The 9,269-nt window shown below is 42.2% G+C and overlaps 1 protein-coding gene across 1 annotated transcript in view; it reads left to right on the top strand.

Annotated features, from left to right (window-relative positions):
- Window positions 1-8,979, top strand: part of LOC123997784 (t-SNARE domain-containing protein 1-like) — a 140,620-nt gene extending 131,641 nt beyond the window's left edge. The window contains exon 12 of the mRNA XM_046302336.1: window positions 8,792-8,979. The gene's annotated coding sequence lies outside the window, so the exon portion shown is untranslated. The remainder of the gene's footprint in view (window positions 1-8,791) is intronic.
- Window positions 8,980-9,269: the final 290 nt, after the last annotated feature.

Genomic DNA, 9,269 nt, shown 5'->3' with positions numbered 1-9,269 from the left:
AGCCAACCTCGGCGGAAGTCGTGACACCCCCAAAATCCATGCCTAATAAATGACAGCTCCCCAGGGAAATGTCAAGGATTTCTCATGCAATGTAACCTGTATGTAGACCATCACCCTGCTGACTTCACCTCTGACAAAGACAGGGTGGATTTCATCATCTCCCTACTCATAGGCAAAGCTCTGGATTGGGTCACAGCCCTGTAGGCCGCTCAAAGTTCTGATCTGTCCTCTGAATCACGTTTCCGGTCGTCTCAGGTCGTCACACCGGGGACCTGTTATGTGAGCTTCGACAGGGCCAGCAACAGGATCTCAGATTTTCCTTTCGGAATCTGACTTATTATGGAGGAATGTCTATTTTGACACATTCATTCTGCTTGGTTACAGGGTTAATTCTGTGTCGTTACAGGGTTAATTCTGCGTGGTTACAGGTTTAATTCTGTGTCGTTACAGGGTTAATTCTGTGTCGTTACAGGGTTAATTCTGTGTCGTTACAGGGTTAATTCTGTGTGGTTACAGGGTTAATTCTGTGTCGTTACAGGGTTAATTCTGTGTCGTTACTGGGTTAATTCTGCGTGGTTACAGGGATAATTCTGTGTTGTTACAAGGTTAATTCTGTGTCGTGACAGGGTTAAAATCGAAACAGCTGAAAGATGAACAGTTTAGGCATTCATTCCGAGTGATTAAGGTTAGGGCTATGGTTTGGGGAGGGCACTTGGTGTTTCCATCAACTATCGTCAACTATTCCTACGGCTTGCTAGAGCATTGTGAACTGGGGTGGTGCAGTGGTCTAAGCTGTGCTCTCCAACTCTGAGCATCCACATTGGCTTTTTTTTTTGTGAGTGCTGAAGAAGGCATGTATCGACATTCTCACGACCTTTTCAACCACTTTAAATCGAAGTCTATTTGTAGTGATCAGGCTGTTGACAAGAGGTAGGGCTATTAAGGTAGGGCTAAAAAGGGCCTAAAATGGCCACTTTCATCATGATTTTCTCCAAAATGGTTTGTAATACAAATGTAAAAAGTGTTAGCTGTTGATGTTACTTCTCAATAACACATACCCCAAAGCAAATCAGGGGGAGGAAAATAGGTTTATTCAAAAAGGACAAATCATGATTGGAGGTAGATGGTCATTCTCCCCTGTCCTCAGTGATACTCTCCTGAGACTCTCTTCTGTGAGAGGATGTAGTTTATAACCCAGCCCTAGCCTGTGGTTGACCAATTAGAAATACTTGCAATAAAACTGAGCCAATGCCCAAATAACAAGTATCTTATTTCAGGTTGGACCAATGAGAACGTGCCACACTAGCTATAAGTTCAGGACTGACATTCCTAACAGATGTTGAACTGAAAACCAACTACTTCCATTGATAATTCCCTATTACATTGATCGTTACTACTCTATTGACTTCTCGTCCTCTGTCTCTGCGTTGTGTATTTATCTTCAAAATATTCTTATAAAAGCATATTCAACATCGTTCCTCCCATGTGAGAAATGCCAGAACAATCTGAGTTACCCAAAATGCTGTATTTTCAGGCCTTCCTGGCATCCATAAACACCTGATATTGAAACTGAAGTCAAAAAGGCAAATAACCGTGCAGTAAGTACTCATGTGAAATGAAAAGTACAGAGTAGCTATTAATTGATAGATGTCACAGAAGTAACTGCTGCATTGTAATTTGCTGTATTTTCGCCCCTGAAAGAGAGATCTCTTCACTAGCAATGCAGTGAGGGGGAACTTGTGCGACTTGCCATGAAGTTAGTGCAGTCCTTTTGTGGTCTACTACCGTTAATCCGTGTCTATGAACAAGTGTGACAATAAGCTCTCTGTCTGAACTGCAATCCTCTTAGGCAAGGCTTTGTGGGTAAACTCGCCTCATGCAAATTCTAAACCCCATTTAGCTTTGAGGGACTAGTCAGCTGCATTGAGATTAATGGTCGAGTGACTACTTGATTTAATAGGGTTATTTCACTGCTTACGGGGGGAAATAAACAACAAAGTTAATGCAAGACATTCGTCACTGACGTCCTCAATCTATCCTTTGCTCTACGAGGGAAGGGAAGAAAAAGTTTTCTTTTTGCTTTCAGAATATTTCAGTCTGACTGTCACTTTATTTTTTGTTAACTTCAGATGTTTGGGAGACTGCAGTTTTTTATTATTGAGAAAATGACTATTTTGTTAAACGATAGGAGTCGATTTAAATAAAAGTATTGGTTTGTGGTTTGAGAAAAATAGCCAATTCAGATTGTTTTGATATTGTGGATTCAGGCCTTCTTGCTCAAACTATTTCTGCTTTTGATATCTTCCCTAAAGTAAGAATGAAATAGCTAACTAAATTGGAAGAAAGAAAACAAAGTGCAAAGAGTTAGAAAGTATATTTTGTATGTAGAAATTATTGTGGTAAATTAGAGTGTATGGATTTTTAAAAACTGTATTAGAGATAAATGCTGTGGAGAGAAAGTGCTGCGCAATTTTCCATTACAGGGTGAAAAATGACAATCCTTGTTTATCTTTTTCCATGCCGTCAGCTTACTCCCAACTTTGCTGAAGGGGATTACTGTGACTCTGTGGGTATGCGACTGTCACTGACGTTTCTCTTTCCATGAGACAACACAACACTATGTGACACAGGTGATCTGAGACTAGCAGTAACACATTTCACAAACAAGTAGCTATGGTCAAAATGATTAACACAACTTACAAATACATGTTTTTATTACTCTCCATTTACTGTAAATATTATCAATTCAGAATTATACACCCCACACATATAAACATATAGACCCTCCACATAAAAGCACTCACACACACACATATCCCCAGCTTCCGAAACCGCCTGTCTCTCTCCAAGCCTGCTCCGCACAGCCAGCGTTCTCCAGGAAGTAGAGCTGAGATTACCTAAAGCTGATTGGCCAGCTCCTTAATGTGTGAGACCTTCCAGCGGACGGCTTAGGCTGTCATTACACCAGCCTGATCACACAGAGCTCCCCACACAGACAGATGCCATTTTGGAGAGAGTCAAGGGATAGAGGGAAGGATGGATGGTGGATAGCAGCTTAGGTATGGAGGGACCTCACATGGAGGGTTAAAGAGGCAGCATAAATCCATCCACTATGTCATTGTGTTCACCAGTGTATTTGAGTGGACAGACTGTAGGTCTGATATGCAGTACAATGGGTGAGCTATGTTCAGACTGGATATACTGTTGTACACAACGGTGTAGCCATCAAATGTGTTAAGATAGAGAGATTTAGTAATACAGATACTTGAATGTGAGTGGTCAAACTAGGCTGTCATGCGAAATTTCTGCTTCTCCTCTTCTCTCTTTCCCCCCACCATCACACACACACCACCCGGTCAACCTGTTGGCTCAGAGTCTACGCCATTCATCCAGCCTGTGACTGACAATCGATTGCTGTGATAGCTGTGCCGTGGAGCCAGTTTGGGTTGTGATTGATATGGCCTATCAGCTCCATGCATCTGGACACTGGCTCTGCTGGAAATGGGCCGTGACGGACAGAACAGGGTCCTTCAAAACACAACCCCTCCCCAGCTGCTCACATTGATCCCATCCACCCTGGATCTCAGTTTGACTTCTAAATCTTCCTTCACTCTGGCTGGGCGATAGTAAACATCTCCACCAACTCACTCAGTACAAAGGAGATTTGACATGTCTTTTTCGGTGCAGGCAAGTGAAGGGAAGCTGGATCATTGTAATGGCTGGAATGGATTAAGGTATCAAACGTGATTTAATGTGACAACATCCTCCACTGGTCTGTTGTCTGACTTGTCTATGTTATCTACAGTACAGTACCTTGACACTTTCATCAATATCTTTTTTAAATTCAGTTTATCTCCTGCCTTTCTCTCATTAGACATCCTGTCTGGGGTTTTTATATTGTTTGTATATTGTACATGTATCTACTGAGGCACGTTACCAGATGTCTAAACTGCTGCAATACTATTTCCCTCAGCTTGTCACTCCAGCATTCATCTTGGGGACTGTCTGTATTTATTGGCTTTCATTCCCTAACCTCCCTCCTTTCCGCCCACGTCTTTCAATGACGAGGTGGAGTTATGCTCAAACAGCTTTCTAGCTCCCCCTTGCTTTACAATAGATACAGTGCAGAAGATTAAGCTCTGTCTCTCCGTCTGTCTGTGTGTGTGTGTGTGTGTGTGTGTGTGTGTGTGTGTGTGTGTGTGTGTGTGTGTGTGTGTGTGTGTGTGTGTGTGTGTGTGTGTGTGTGTGTGTGTGTGTGTGTGTGTGCGTGTGCGTGCGTGTGTGTGTGTGTGTGTATACATGCACGTGTGTGTCTCCCAGACTCTTCCGGAGGAGAAGGGGGTCTCGTTGTGGTGGCACAAAGACAGAGCTTTGAAATGGGTGATACTGGCAGAGCTCTCTCTCCCTCTCTGTGTGTGTGCCAGGGAGACAGGGTAGCCTCATGCCCTCTGATCTCTTCAAAGTACCATATCTCCCTACCGTTACTCTCTACCTCACGCTCTCTCCTTTTCTCTTCCTTTCATTTTCTCTCTTGGTCTCTCTCTCTCTTTCTGTTTCTGTTTCTCTCTCGTTCACTCTCTTTTACTCAATCTCTCATTCTCGATTACTCGCTCTCTTTGTCTTTGCTTGTCCTCTACTCTGTCCCATTCATTTTATCCACCGTATTCCCCATTTTATCAACAATTATCCTCATTTTTAGTCCCCTATTTCTCCCCAAAACATTTTGTTCTCTAATTCCATCTGTTCATCTGTGCCTCTCTCGCTTCTCTTCCCCCTCCTTCCTGGCATCATTCCAACCGGTCTGGATCAGGACATCGTTCAGATGGGTATAAAATCACCAATCTGACGGAAGCCTGGGGTCTTTTCATAGACAGAGGTCTGCAGCGTAGTCATCTTCATCCCCCTGTCAAACTTCATACTCTTTCCTCCTCTCCACCCTCCACCTCTCTAAGATCAGAATGAATGGTCGGTTGGTTGAAAATCCAACGCTTGCAGAAAGAGGAAATGAAGAATATATGTATAATTATTTAACTATATGTAACGTACATGTGAGCAGTAGCAGTAGAAGTATTGCTGTCTGTTAGTTTACTCCAATCAGGGTAGGGATGATAGGGTGGGGTGCAGATAGATTGTGGGTTCTATCAAGTTAATGGTTTGCATCTTATTCCTTCATACCCCCCCCCACAACATATTGACGTCATATTAGCTATCATCAAAGTCAACCTAGAAAGAACTAACGCATTAGTAAACCCGGTACAATCACGCAGTACAGTGTACAGAAAGTAGTTTAGCAATTACACCGGTGGGCCCTTGTGGCATTAAATTAATACAACCACAAGCTTACCTTGACTTCCAGAGTTCCATTGTTGGACAGACATAGCCAGGTAGCTAACATAGCATCCCTCTCTGTTCCCTCTCTGTTTGAGCCGGGTGTTTGAGTATGCTAAACTAGCTAGCTGCATTCACTAGCTAAGTAAGTGAAAGTGAAAAGAATACAACAAAATATAGCTAGCTCTCTCTCTCTCTCTTGCTTCTCCTTAATTTTTAAAGAAATGTATTTGGTCAAAACTGTTCAACTACTCACCACATTGTATGCACTGCAGTGTTAGCTAGCTGTAGCTTATGCTTTAAGTACAAGATTCATTCTCTGATTCTTTGATTGGGTAGATAACATGTCAGTTCATGTTGCAAGAGTTCTGATAGGTTGGAGAATGTCCTCCGGGAGCTGTAATAATTACTTTGTAAGTCTATGAAAGGGGGCTTCCTAGGTTTTATATTGAAGTCAATATACCCAGAGGAGGATGGAAACTATATGTCCTCTGGCTACACCATGGTGCTCCCCCAGAGAGTGCTGTTGAGGCTATTGTAGACCTGCATAACAGTATTTTTTCATCAATTATTTTGGTGACGTGAATATAATTAGTATAGATATGTCTCAAAATGATAACTTTTTTAATGTTTCACAATTTTAAAAAATGAAATTCACTGAGTAGGAAGGTCCTCCCATTCCTCCTTCAAGGAGCTTCCACTGGTCCTGAACCTCCATATTTGTAACATTTCTACCAATATTGCCCTAAAAATAAATATTTTACCCAAGAGTATAATGATATACAAGCAGGTCTGAGTTTTACATTTTCAATTTCCTAGCTTTGTGTGTCGCAAGAACTTGGAATAATGTAAAGCTGTTGGTTGCCCTTGCTTACCTCTCGTACACCAGGATCTATCTTGACAAAAAAGAGACCTATGTGAATGAGAGTTGAATCAAAAATGTAACACCACAGTGGTGTATTGTTTTTTTTCCAACTTCAGTTGTACGGGTCTTTTCTCTTCTAGACTCTCACCCAAACAGGCATGTCTGGCTCTGGGCAGTCGAAGCCAATGGCCATCAGGAACTCTGCCCCCATTTCACAGGCTGTGGCCTCTCTCTCTCTCTCTCTCTCTCTCTCTCTCTCTCTCTCTCTCTCTCTCTCTCTCTCTCTCTCTCTCTCTCTCTCTCTCTCTCTCTCTCTCTCTCTCTCTCTCTCTCTCTCTCTCTCTCTCTCTCTCTCTCTCTCTCTCTCTCTCTCTCTCTCTCTCTCTCTCTCTCTCTCTCTCTCTCTCTCTCTCTGAAATAAGGTGGTGTGAGTTTTAATCAGAGATCGGCTGGTCAGGTCCTGAGTAGCAGTAGATAAAGAGAAGAGAAAAAAGAGTGAGGAGAGAAATTGCTGGAGAGAGATCTGCTTTGGTGATTAGCCCTCTCTGACATGACCGCCAGACCCCTCCAATGGACGTATTTGGAAAGGTAGTGATGGACTCACTGAAGATGAGAGGAGAAGTGGAGAAAGAGGGACTGAGTGACAGACAGCTTGGAAGAATGGACTCCATAGTGTCAGGTGTGAGGCAGAGGTAGTTGGAGGAAGTAGCCATTTTTTGCTCTGTGGGTGTTGTTTGCCTTGTGGGTGCAATACAAAGCCGATCTCAGCAATAGTTCTATGTGACTCACCCCAAATGTCTATTCATTTACAACTACAATTATGACATGGAACGATAACGATTGAATGGTTCAACATAACATACACTACCGTTCAAGAGTTTGGGGTCACTTTGAAATGTCCTTGTTTTTGAAAGAAAAGCACATTTTTGGTCCATTAAAATAACATAAAATTGAATCTACATAGGTGTACAAAGGCCCATTATCAGCAACCATCACTCCTGTGTTCCAATGGCACGTTGTGTTAGCTAATCTAAGTTTATAATTTTAAAGGGCTAATTGATCATTAGAAAACTCTTCTGCAATTATGTTAGCACAGCTGAAAACTGTTGTTCTGATTAAAGAAACAATGAAACTGGCCTTCATTAGACTAGTTGAGTATCTGGAGCATCAGCATTTGTGGGTTTGTTTACATGCTCAAAATGGCCAGAAACAAATAACTTTCTTCTGAAACTCGTCAGTCTGTTCTTGTTCTGAGAAATGAAGGCTATTCCAAGCGAGAAATTGCCAAGAAACTGAAGATCTCGTACAACTCTGTGTACTACTCCCTTCACAGAACAGCGAAAACTGTCTCTAACCAGAATAGAAAGAGGAGTGGGAGGCCCCGGTGCACAACTGAGCAAGAGGACAAGTACATTAGAGTGTCTAGTTTGAGAAACAGATGCCTCACAAGTCCTCAACTGGCAGCTTCATGAAATAGTACCCACAAAACACCAGTCTCAATGTCAACAGTGAAGAGGCGACTCTGGGATGCTGGCCTTCTAGGCAGAGTTTAAAAAAAAATACATATCTCAGACTGGCCAATAAAAAGAAAAGATTAAGATGGGCAAAAGAACATAGACACTGGACAGAGAAACTCTGCCTAGAAGGCCAGCATCCCAGAGTCGCCTCTTCACTGCTAGCACAACGTGCCATTGGAACACAAGAGTGATGGTTGCTGATAATGGGCCTCAGTACTATGTAGATACACCATTAAAAATCTGCCTTTTCCAGCTACAATAGTCATTTACAACATTAACAATGTCTACACTGTATTTCTGAGCAATTTTATGTTATTTTAATGGACAAAAAAATGATTTTTTTTTCAAAAACAAGGACATATCTAAGTGACCCTAAACTTTTGAACGGTAGTGTAAGTTCAATACAGCACAGACGGCACAATACATGGTATTTTCTCAGCACAACATACAGTATAACCCTGAAATCATCTTCGAAGTTGTATAGTTAGACACATAACAAACATCTAAAGCACCATTCTGTGTATTCTCTTCAGCCCAACATATTGTGTACTGCATAACCCTTAGATCATCTTAGCTACAAGCTGTAATTAACTTAGGAGTTTCCTGTTGGACAACTCCTGAGTATAATTTGAGACAAAAGTGATGAACTGTGGTCTTTTGTAGTTCTACTATATGCCCGTCACAGGGGGCTGCTGATTAATGAACCAGTTGGATCTCCAGCTGGTTAAACTCTGGCCCAGACTTAATTAAAACTCATACACTGACCACCAATCATAAATTACCACCCTCAATCATCTTGTGGCACTTCCAGAATAAAAAGTACAAATTGGTTCCTCACCAATTAATTATTATTATTTTGATTAAAAAAAGGGAAAATAATATTTGCCCACGGCGGCGGTTAGTAGTGGATGTAAAGGTATATGTACATGAATATTACACCTGTGGTATTGGTTTAGACTTGGTTTAGAAAGCTTAGCTTTGTGAGTAGCCTACATTAGCGGTTGTCATCCGGTCGATAGCTTGCCCATATAGAGCTGGTTAATGATTGATGCATTTTGTCTGGTGGGCTTGTGTTTTCCAGGTAGCTGCTGTCATAATGCTGTGACCTCGCTGCTTCTGCCCCACCTGACCACCTGACCTGTACCAGCTGTCTCAGAACAGGAGGGGCCTGCCCCACACCAACACCTCTACTTCGTCATGGCTGTCCCTCCTTGGTTATATAGTTAGATATTTGGTGTGCACAGGTATATGTGTGTGTGTATGTGTGTGTGTGTGTGGGTGGGTGGGGTGTGTGTGGGGGGGGGGGGGGTAGCTGGTACTTCTATTACCATCTTCAAGTGAATGGCATACTAGTCTACTGTGGCTCATTTATACTGTACCTAACTGTGGTAGCTGTGGCAGCCAACCAGCCAATCATGGAAGAGAAGTTTCAGGTGTGGTGTCACCCAGAGCTGTTGATGTATCCACTTACTTTACCCTGTTTTCCTCTGTGTTTGTTAACTTGTTTTTGTTTTTTAAACAGTGGATCATATTTATATGATGCTACTGTATCTATGAAG

This window comes from Oncorhynchus gorbuscha, linkage group LG15 (genome assembly GCF_021184085.1).
Source record: "Oncorhynchus gorbuscha isolate QuinsamMale2020 ecotype Even-year linkage group LG15, OgorEven_v1.0, whole genome shotgun sequence".
Taxonomy (NCBI): Eukaryota; Metazoa; Chordata; class Actinopteri; order Salmoniformes; family Salmonidae; genus Oncorhynchus; species Oncorhynchus gorbuscha.
This window is presented reverse-complemented; position numbering and strand designations above follow the sequence as displayed.